The sequence below is a fragment of the Bactrocera dorsalis genome, chromosome 4 (genome assembly GCF_023373825.1).
Source record: "Bactrocera dorsalis isolate Fly_Bdor chromosome 4, ASM2337382v1, whole genome shotgun sequence".
NCBI lineage: Eukaryota > Metazoa > Arthropoda > Insecta > Diptera > Tephritidae > Bactrocera > Bactrocera dorsalis.
In genome coordinates, this window is record NC_064306.1 from 47,551,088 (window position 1) to 47,562,094 (window position 11,007).

The window sequence follows — 11,007 nt, forward strand, 5'->3', positions numbered from 1 at the left end:
TTTGTTGAGCTTCACCATGCTTGGACCATGATCTTTTTCGCACATTATTGTCGTATTTGTTCCACTTTTCGTCTCCTGTAACCATTCGTTTCAGGAATTTTTCGATTTCATTTCGTTTCAGCAAAGAATCGCAGATCTTAATTCGGTTCATTAAATTTTTCACAGACAATTCATGTGGTACCCAAACATCGAGCTTCTTTTAGTTGCCAGCCTTTTTTAAATGGTTCAAAACCGTTTGATGATGAATATGAAGTTCCTTAGCGGTGTCATGGTTGCTTATGCGACGGTCCTGTTCAAACTTTTCCATAATTTTGTCAAGTTTTTCAACGATAAGACGACGAGAGCGATATACATCTTTCATATCGAAATTTTCAGAACGGAACGGAAGCGAGCGGAACATTGTTGTGCTGCACGAACTGATACAGAATCGTCTCTGTAAACTTCACAAATTTCATTGATGGCTTGCGTGCCATTCTTCCCTTTTTTATACAAAAATTTTAAAATACATATAGAGAATTTTTTCATTATTTTCACTCATTTTTGAACAGCTGTAACTGTTTTGAACTTAACCGACATCTATTGACAAAATACGAAAAGATTTTTTCGACTACCCAATATGTATTCCATATTACTCGATTTCAATTTAAAACTATTTTTTACTGCAATTACTGTAAAATAAAAATAATGTGTAAAAAAAGGTCCTATAATCAGGAAAATGTACATACGAACCACCCTTTATATTTATATTGGCGCACGAAAAGTTTCTCACGTCCACCTACTACCGCGAACCGCCTTCACTACATGGTCGGTGTTTGCTTAAAAAAAATTGCCTACAGATCTTTAAGGCCCTACCATTTAAACACTGCGGGATCCCCACACACTCTCCATTTTATTAATTCCATTGCATTGAATGCGCAGCCCTTCCACTTCTAAGCCAAAGGGAGTTTGCTTATTTGCCTTGCTTGCCCACTTTGCACCAACTTCACAGCCCATTTGTTCAACAACTGACCTCTTGTACCTTAAGTGCATGTCTATAATACATAAGTATATATATATATTCATATACATGAATTATCCCGATCCCTTTTTCTATTAGCAAACGCCCTGCCATAGCAAATTGCTCAGATTTAATGGCGTCAAAATATGCAAGTCTGCAGTACGTGCAATATGCCATTTATTTGCTCAGCAACGCCTTTGTTATTGTTATTGTTTTGTTTTGCAAGTTTTTATTTTCACTACTAACTCCACATTCCTCTTCGTTCGCCCCACGACACTGCACTAATTTGTTCTCTGCAGTACAGCGAGCGGTAGTCATAAGTGTGCGCCCTATTGTTGTTGCTTTTGTTGTACTTTATTCTACTTTTAGTCATGTTTTGTTTATATACTTGTCATCTACTGCAAAGTCGCCGTTTTTCTTGCCTCACCCAGCAGCTCCTTTGTAGCATTTTGTTTGGCTTGAACTGTTCTGCATTACTCATACGCCCCTCTCTCTCTCGTCGCTGCGCCGGCATCCTTTTTGCGCGTGCAACACTCCCACGCTGTGCGGTGTCGTGTCGCATGGCAAGTAACTCTCTTTTCAGTCATGCTAACCGTCAAGTCGCGAGGAGTCAAGTCTGCAGTTCATGCAGTGGCGTCATTTGTGGCAAATGAGGTTTCAATTTTTATGTAAAGCATTATAAAAAAAGATATTTGTGCGTATTTTGTAGCGCCGCCTCGTTACTATACATTCGGAGCACTGCGGTCGGCTTCACATTTTATCTTGCTGCATAATTTCACATCCGCTGTTCGTGAGTTTCTAGTTTAATACATACATACATATTTACATAGAAAAAGATATATTTGCATAATATGTTGATTGTCATACCCTCAACAGGGTATTTTAACGAAGAAGTCAACGCTGAAAGTCCTATAAATGATCAGCGTGACGAGCTGAGCCGATTTCTCCATGTCCGTCTGTCTCTATACACTCGAATTAGTCGCTCCATTTTTTAGATAACGATCTGAAATTTTGCACACTTCCTTTTCTTCCCAAGAAACTGCCCATTTGTCAGAACCGCCGACTTCGGACCATTATAACACATAGTTTCCATTCAAATTGACCGGTCCCAGCCACGTCGAACCAGACTTCGGACGCAACAAACTTCAGACATGCAATGACCGCCATTCCTAGTGGATCCATTAATACCTTCACCGACTCTCTCTCAGTGAATGGCAATTTGGAGTCAAACCACCAGCCATTGCACACGAAGAGCTCGAGTTGCCGCGAGAATCGAGAGTGACCCTTGCGCAGCTTCGTTCTGGATACTGTAGCAGGTTAAACTCCTACTTATCCAGAATCGACCATGACATATCAAGCATACGTCCAGCGTGCAATAAGTCCCCGCATGTCACTACTTCTTTGCAGGCTGTGCTAACCCCACTCAGCTGACACGCCTCTCCCTATGGTCTGACCCCGTCGAAACAGCATGTTTTCTAAGTTCTACCTAGTCTTTCCTACCGTTGAATGACCTCGATGAGAACTTTGCTAATCCTTACAATCCAAACGGGATTAGGTACCCGTTACAACAACAACAAGAACAACCGATCCAAACCAAGTTCCTGTATGGAAGCTTCCCTCATTTCAATAATTATCTTCACTAAATTTGTCATGGATTATGGTCTAAGGCGAAGCTATAATCTCCGAATAAATTTTTCCATTCGGGCTACCATATCATATAGCTGTCTAGCTTTCATACAAACTGACCGATCAAAATCCAAATACAAATCATTTGAAACCCTTTTATGCATTAAGAAATGCACCTGTGAAGGGTATTATAACTTCGTTGCAGTCGAAAATAAGGTATTTTCTTTTTTTATACGTTCGCTTCTCTCCCCCCACTCCGCGCCTCTTTTTCCTCCTTTAACTTTGACTCATTCATGGCAACCTCATATTTTTCTAATTTCCGCTTTGCTACTCTTTCCTCCACATCTCTGTTATTTTATATAATTATCATTGGCCTGTAAATTAGCAGCGCTTCACTGGGCTTGTCGTGCTTGTGTTATTACTTTCACTCTCCCTCTTCGTGTTTTCCCACTAACTCCAAAAAGATAAGCCCATATACATATATTATACGAGTATATATGGTTGCATGTTTCCACCCAAATTACCTACCGTTAATTTGCTCGCCCAAATGATAATCTCGAAATTTAATTGTCACTCACTGGGTCTATGCATTTGTTTGGAGCTTTTTGGCGTTGTTATTGCTTTTGCTGTTTGTGAAGCTGCATTATCAGCTGACAGGCGACCTTTGAGGTGAAGTTGTGCAGTAAAACATAAACGTGTTGTGCGTTGTATTAATAGCTTCAGGTATTTGGATCAAACAAGATAAAAATCCGGCGATAAGCTGACAAGAGATACGTTGCAGACGCTTACGAAAGAGATTACGAAAATACAACGAAATGAGTTTATGCGGCGGAACTCTAAAGCGGCGTTTTTTCCCCCTTTCTGTCGGTTTAACTCTTTATAATGCTGCTTATGTGTGTTGGTTGGCTTGGCTGCAATGCAGTTGTTGATTGCATAACCATTATTTTCAGTAGTCACATTGGTTTAGTTACAAAATTAGTAGATTTATTGGAGAAACTAGGTCAATTCGTATATTCATTTGTTGATGAGCTGAAGAGACAAAGTAACTTGAATGAAATTTGTTGTTGGACAAATTAATATTAATTTCTCAGAAGACTCTGCCTACTTGGACATCGTGGATAATTTTTTTGTGCTGTTAAAGATGTACCCTTTCAAAAGTCATAAAAATTTATTAGAGGGTGGGATTACTAATTCCTTTGAAATCATTCGTTTTCAGGAAAGAGAAAATTGTGCAAAAGTCTGTATGTAAATTCTCAGTAAAGTCGAATAAAAAAATTTATTATTCATTTTTTACCTATTAAAAATTGTTTGCTTAATTTATTTCGTTCCTACTGAATCAAAATACTAAGCTGAAAATATCACTTTAAAAAAAAAGTTTTTTTTTGTCAAAACTCAATACTATTATTTAACATAGGTGTCTGTGTGTATTGACCTCTGTACACCAATTATAGCATTTTTCAAAATGTTTCCCATCTTTTACGTGGTAACCGTTCGTTTGGTCAGTCTCGCAGACTTATTTCTAAAGGACATTCTCCTCAGGTTTGAAAGCAGGACGAATTTGCTGGGGTCCAGTTGAAGAGAATGTGGTGAAAGGGTAATCAATTCATGTAATTTTTTTTCCAGAATTTTCATTGATTTGTGATAGAGCCAATCATGGATTTTAAGCTCGCTGAGAGACATTATTCCATCAGTGTAAAACTTTTCTGGTTTCTTGTTCAATGAAATGGCCTCCACGACTTATTTTTCAGGAATGTATTCGTTGAACCCAATTTTTGAGAACTTTTTCCAGTAAATCAAATCATGAATAGCACCTTCAATATTGACTTCTAAGGCAGATTCTGGCTTAAATAACTGCATAAAAAGTAGTCTAATAGTGTTAAATTATTCCTTCCTGGAGGCCATTCAATGGCAAAATTTCTTGAAATAATCGAATCTCCAAACTTTTCTCGCAATAATTCGGTTGTTGCACGTGCTGTGTGGCACGTAACACCGTCTTGTTGGAATTAGATGTTGTCAAGATCCACTTCTTCCAATTGCGGTCATAAAATGTTGGTTATCATCCATCTATAACGCCCTCCAAAGGTAATGGTGTCACCAACTTTATTTAGAAAAAAGTACGGACCAATGATTTCAGCAGACCAAAAGCCACACCAAACTATCAATTTCGGTAAATCATGAATAATTTGTTGATTTTCTTCGCACCAGAATCGAAATTTTTTTTTATTTACCGCACTACTCAGATGAGATTTTTCTGAAAAACATCATAATCGTTTTCAAGTTCTTCTAAGGCAAAATTAGCAAATTCATGATTTTTACGGTGGTCCATCATTCAGTTCTTGACTGAGAGCAATTTTATACGGATGCAAGACCAAATATTTTCTCGAAATCCGCCAGGTTGTGATGTGAGACAGTCACAATTGTTGAGAACGTCGACAAATTGTGTTCTTCGGCAAAACTTGCCTGAACGGGAGCCATATTTTCATTACTTCGAGTATTCTTATTGGTACTGGAACATTATGTAAAGAAAATGAAGGCTCGAAGTTTTGAACAATTCGACGAAAAACGGACCATGACTTATTAAAAATGATCGAAACGACACTTAGAAATCATATCATCCCTATTGAAAAACCCGGTATATGCAATTTATTTGCCTACCCTTTTTAAGTAAAATTTTAGGTTTGTACGAAAAGAAATACTATTTGCGTTGGTTTTAGGAAGAGGTTAGCAAAAATGAACAAATGCCTGATCAAAATTGACCCGGGCTGACAAATAAAAAATTATTATCGCATACAAAATAGACTCCTAAAAATCTACCTAAGAGTTAGCCAATTCCAATTTTTCATATCTTTTTCAAAAGCTTCGGCTGAGATGGCCTCCAGTGCTTTCAGAGGATTTTGATTTTTTCGGTTTTACTCATTTTTCTGGCGCCGTTCCATAGATTGTTGGACAGTTTCAACGTCATCTACATAAGCCCTTGCTACGTACGATAGATGTAGGGTCGTCATCTACGTTTTCAAGCATTTTGCAAGCTCGTTTTTGCAAAAGATCCAGGTAAAAATTGTAATCGATACGCTTTGCACGCGCATTGTAACTGAACTAGTCCCAGTCAAATTTGATCATATGGTATGTAGTAGTAAAAATTCTTACAGAAATTAATATTTCTCCTAATATTCTCACAAATTGTTTTCGTTATAGCATAGATCCCACATTATTAAGAATTACGCTAATTTTTGAAATACTTCCATACCGTAAAATAATTAGATTCTTTACAAATACTTCAGAGTATTCAAGCCTTTGAAATATCAACAATTCATTCTCCCCCTCAACTGTTGATTCCACAAATATTAAATAGAATTTTTTCTTACCAGAACCCTTCAATTTTCCAACTCACCAATAAGCATCACTTAAGTGTCACTCACATTTATTGCACTAGCAATAATTTCCACTTGAACAAGGCCAGTGAGCATACCAAATATTAAAGTCGATTATTAAAACAAATGAAATGAAAGCAAAAATGCGGTGGAACCCCCCGCAAAAAAACAGCTGTTTAGCGGCTTAAAGTTTAATTACTCAAATGTTCAACTCAACTCATCTCAAAAAAGCAACAACACAAAAATGCAAGCCACGAATTATGCCGATTACCATAAACATAACATACAACACTTAAGAATTTAAGAATTTAACGGAATGCAGAAACCACAAAGCAGCCAAATAAGCATTACTCTGCTCCCCCATACTCTCCCTTGGCATTGGTATAAAGGAAAAATGCACCGCTTTCAGTGTTGTGCATGGTGAACTCCACTGGTGAGGGGGACTAAGTGTTGCACTTTTATTGCTTTTGTGGATATTATGTCAAGAGAGCCCCAAACCAATTTGTAACGATTGCCATTCATAATTTTTAATTGCCTTTTCAGCCACTTGAGATCGTTAAAACAACAAATTCGTTTATTGAGCAGCAGCTGTGGCACACAAAGTGCTTTGATGACATTGAACGTTTAGTGCCAAAGGGGTGGGTGCTGGCAACGAAAGTGGTGCACATAACAAAATATGTTTAATGCAAACATATTTTTGTAGTGCATTTTTATTGGTTTATATATACATACATACACATAAATATATACATACATATGTATGTATGTGCCCTTGTGTGCGCTTAATGAGTTTATTGCCGTAACAAGAACTTCTTGGCACTTGAATTGGCTTTGGCGGAAAAAATAAGCAGTGCATGATAAATAGAAAATAAATAAAAAAATATAATACATATTTATGCGAGTACCCAAATGCATATATACATACAAGTTATCTACTTTCGTTTTCCATAATTTTTTTATACATTTTTTTCTATTTAACTTTTTTTCTTTTTGTTTGAGTTTTCCATATCGTCAAATTGTTAATTTCTAACTCCAGCAAGCCTAGACACGCATACACAGACACATAAAAAATAACGTTGCCGCGCCTATCGGGCATTGACTGTAGGCCAAGCGTTGTAGTTGCATTAAGCGTCAAAACTAATGACGAAATTGCTTGACAGATAGTGTTACTTGTAAGTTTGCTTTGTATATAAACAAACATATGTATGTATGTAACTGTGGGCTTATTTGCTACAATGTACGAATATGTTGCCACTTAGTTTGGCCCATAGAGTGTCATATTTATTTTTATCGAAAATTAAAAAAAAAACAACAAAAAATGTTAACTTTGGTTGCATTGAAGCTCCATATTATACTCTTGACAAGTAAAGAAGTTTCCATACAATAACAGGAGCAAGATAGATAGCTCAGTTTATATGACAACTTTGTATATTAGGGCTGGTTGACTTTTTTTTTTAAGTATCGTATAGAGCAAATGTTTTACGGATCATTCTGCATAATTTTGCCTAAAGGACTTTGGGTCGAGCCAGAGTCTCTTAGACAAAGTTGTTCAAACTGATTCGCAGAACAGTTCCCGCATACGCGATTTTCCATTTGTAAGTTAAAAATTGACTCGCTCTAATGTATATGCTATAGTGGTCCGATCGGGAAATTTTTTTCCAATATTATAGCAATGCTTTGTATGTATAATAATCCTTGCCGAATTTCATGAATAAATCTTGTCTAATAAAATAGTTTTCTATATAAGGACTTGAGTTCATTTGGTCAGTTTGTATGGCAGCTATATGCTAAAGCGGCCCAATCTAGACATTTTCTTCGGAGATTATAGCGATGCCTTAGAAAATAATTTATATCAAATTTGGTGAATAAATCTTGTCAAATAAAAAGTTTTCCATATAACGACTTGGGTTCTATCGGTCAGTTTGTACCGCAGCTATATGTCAAAGTGGTTCGATCTAAATATTTTCTTCGGAGATTATAACGATGGTATAGATAATAATATGTGCTAAATATCGAGAAGATATCATGTGAAATAAAAAAGCTTTCCATACAAGGACTTGAGTTTTACGGGTCATTTTGTATATCATCTATATCTAAATCGACTAGTTTTAGGTGATATACAACCAAACAAAACAATTATACTCTCCAGCAACATGTTACAAGAGTACAACAAGTAATAAGTACGAGCCAGTATCACTTACGCATAATAAAGCCACAAATGCAAAAAAAGTGCGAGCGCCTAGCGGAAAACTCGCAATTTTACGCTTGACTACGATTACCAAAGAGTTTCACATACATGCATATGTATATATTATATGGTATATAGTTTTTTTATACTATCGTATCAACTATTATCTACATAAATGCGTAAATTTATCTACTCCGCGGCCTACTATCAGGTGTCTGTTGTTATACTGTTCATTCACCTGACACATCACGGCGATAAAAAAAGAGAATCAATTATTTACTCGCCACTACTCAAGCAATGAGTGTTGACAAACAAATACATGCAAACTTGTGTCTACAACAATATCTCCATAAGAATCAGATTAAATTTCCTATTTAATTGAAAAGTGCAGGAAAACCTGTTCAACAACTTCGTATGAGTATATCATAGATTTGTAGTGGTTCAAATTACTCAACATTTGTGTTAATTTCCTTTTACATATTTATTCTTTATATATATTCTATAACGTTTAAATATGCAAATAAATGCAGCTCATTTAATTAACACAACATTAACACGTTTCGGTTAATCAGCTTAGTGAGTTCGAAATCAGTAGTGAAGTGAGTAGTAGTAGTAAGAAAAACTATTTATGAACCATTTCGATTATCATATGCCGATCATCAGCTGCCTTGAGGCTTCTTTTACATATTTCATTCTTTAAAGAAAAACCAATGAAATGTTAATGATCAGATTATCACAGATAATATGCTCTGTTAGAAGGTGCGGTTGATAATCTGTTGATTATGTTAAGCAAAGATACACTTTGTTCTTTGTAGTTGGTGTTGACATTGAATGAAATTCTAAGCAGATTGGTTAAAATGAAAAAAAAATTAGGTATATCAGTAAATAAAGTGTTGCAGTGACAAATGATAAAGTTAATAAAAAAATGTTTGCTAAAATGCAATAGTAAATAACTGAGCTCTACTGGAACTAAACAAATCATTTCGTGATTTATTCTATACTAAGACTACTAGAAAGGCCATATACGAGTAATTCTAAAATAAAAAAAATTAAAAAATTTAGATCAATATTTTATCATGCAAGGTGCGTTCCAAAGTAAACAGGACTTTAAAAAACAAAAAACAGAACAAATGGTTTTTTTCGGCAAAATTTTATTCAAAATAGTCTCCTTCTGCTTCAATACAGCGTTTTGCGCGGTCCAAAAACTTGTCGAATGAGTGTTTTAGCTCGTTGGCCGGTAGGGCCGTCAGTATGCCGATGCAAGTCTTTTGAACGGCCTCTCCTCGTACGTCTTGCTAACGCTTTAAATATTTTTTTCATGTTATTTTTAAAGGTTAGCCTATTTATAAATGAAAAAAATAATTTTGATATCACACAAGATGAGTCTCTTAATTCTTTCTTAACCTTAATTATTTTTTTTAACCAAATCTAAAAATATTAAAATTTATTTTTTTTACATAAATTTATTATATATTAAAACAATTATTTAATTTAATTTCCTTCTTTTCTCTACTTGCAGGCTATTAGTTGGTGCTCCTTTAGATAAAAACCTCCAGCCTGGCACAAATCAAACCGGCGCGCTATATCGTTGTCCGATTACGCAGACGTTCAACGACTGTGAACAGATTATCACCGATGGACGAAGATGTAAGTTTTATGTGCTTAAATATTCCAAAAAATAAAAGCAAAATATTTTTTTAATATATTTATTTATTTAACTGCTTCGTAGATATTTTTTCTAAGTAAATAAAAAAATGTGACTACAATCGATAATTCGAAGAAAATCAACAATTAAGAGAAGATTTGTGTTTAACTTAAGCGAAAATATCTTATTTACTATCTGTTGCTTATATAGTTATTATTTTTGTTTTCTTACTTATATATTTATGTTGACATCTGGTGAAGGTTTTCATGTTTCTTTCAAACTATCGCATAGAAATTTGTTTTGTTTTGTGTCTGAAGAAAATCGTAAAATAATTTAGTTAGTAAAAAAAACATTTTAGTAAAATTTAATTGTAAATAATTTTTCTCTCTTTCACTGTGAAAGGAATAACGGATAGTGTAGTTAGCGGTCTTGGTGCTAATTTACGTAAATAACCGATACTTTACCTGATTTGGCAAAAAAAAACACAAAATTTTGTGTTTGTCAATTAATCTATTGCCAAGTGTGTATATTCTAAAAATCGTTTGCTTAGTAAAAAAAATTCTATATTTCTCTTGTACAGTGAACTATCGGAGAACTGTGACTAAAATTTGCGCTATTAGAAAAATTTTTAAATTTTGTAAATAAATATTTTACATGTTTATGTATATATTAAGGAGCAGTTAATTATTTTGCTATTATATGTTTATATAATTCGATATATTAGGGGTGTTCTTAAATATTTTTTTTAATTTTCAAATACAAAAAAATTGAAAATTCTTTAAGTTCATTAACAGTGCTCAAATTTTCTCAGAAAATATTGAATTATTTTGTAGAAGATAAGTGACATAACAGTACTTGAATATCAGTAATTTAATTATTTATTTAATCAATTTTCATGCATTACAAACAGTAAATGATAAAAAATTTTTCTTCTTCTAAATAAGTTAAAAAAATACTTTTTAATAAAATTAATTTCTAATAAAATATTTTTTTTTAAAATTTTTTATTAAAAATTTTTTTTCTTAAATTTTTTATTAAAAAAAATATTTTATTAAAAAAAAAATAAAAAAAAAATATTTTTTTAAATTTATTTTAAATAAAAAATATTGTTTTTTTTTTCAAATAACTTTTTTTTATCTACCGAAAAACTACTACTAAGAAAAGCTGGATGAAAGAATTT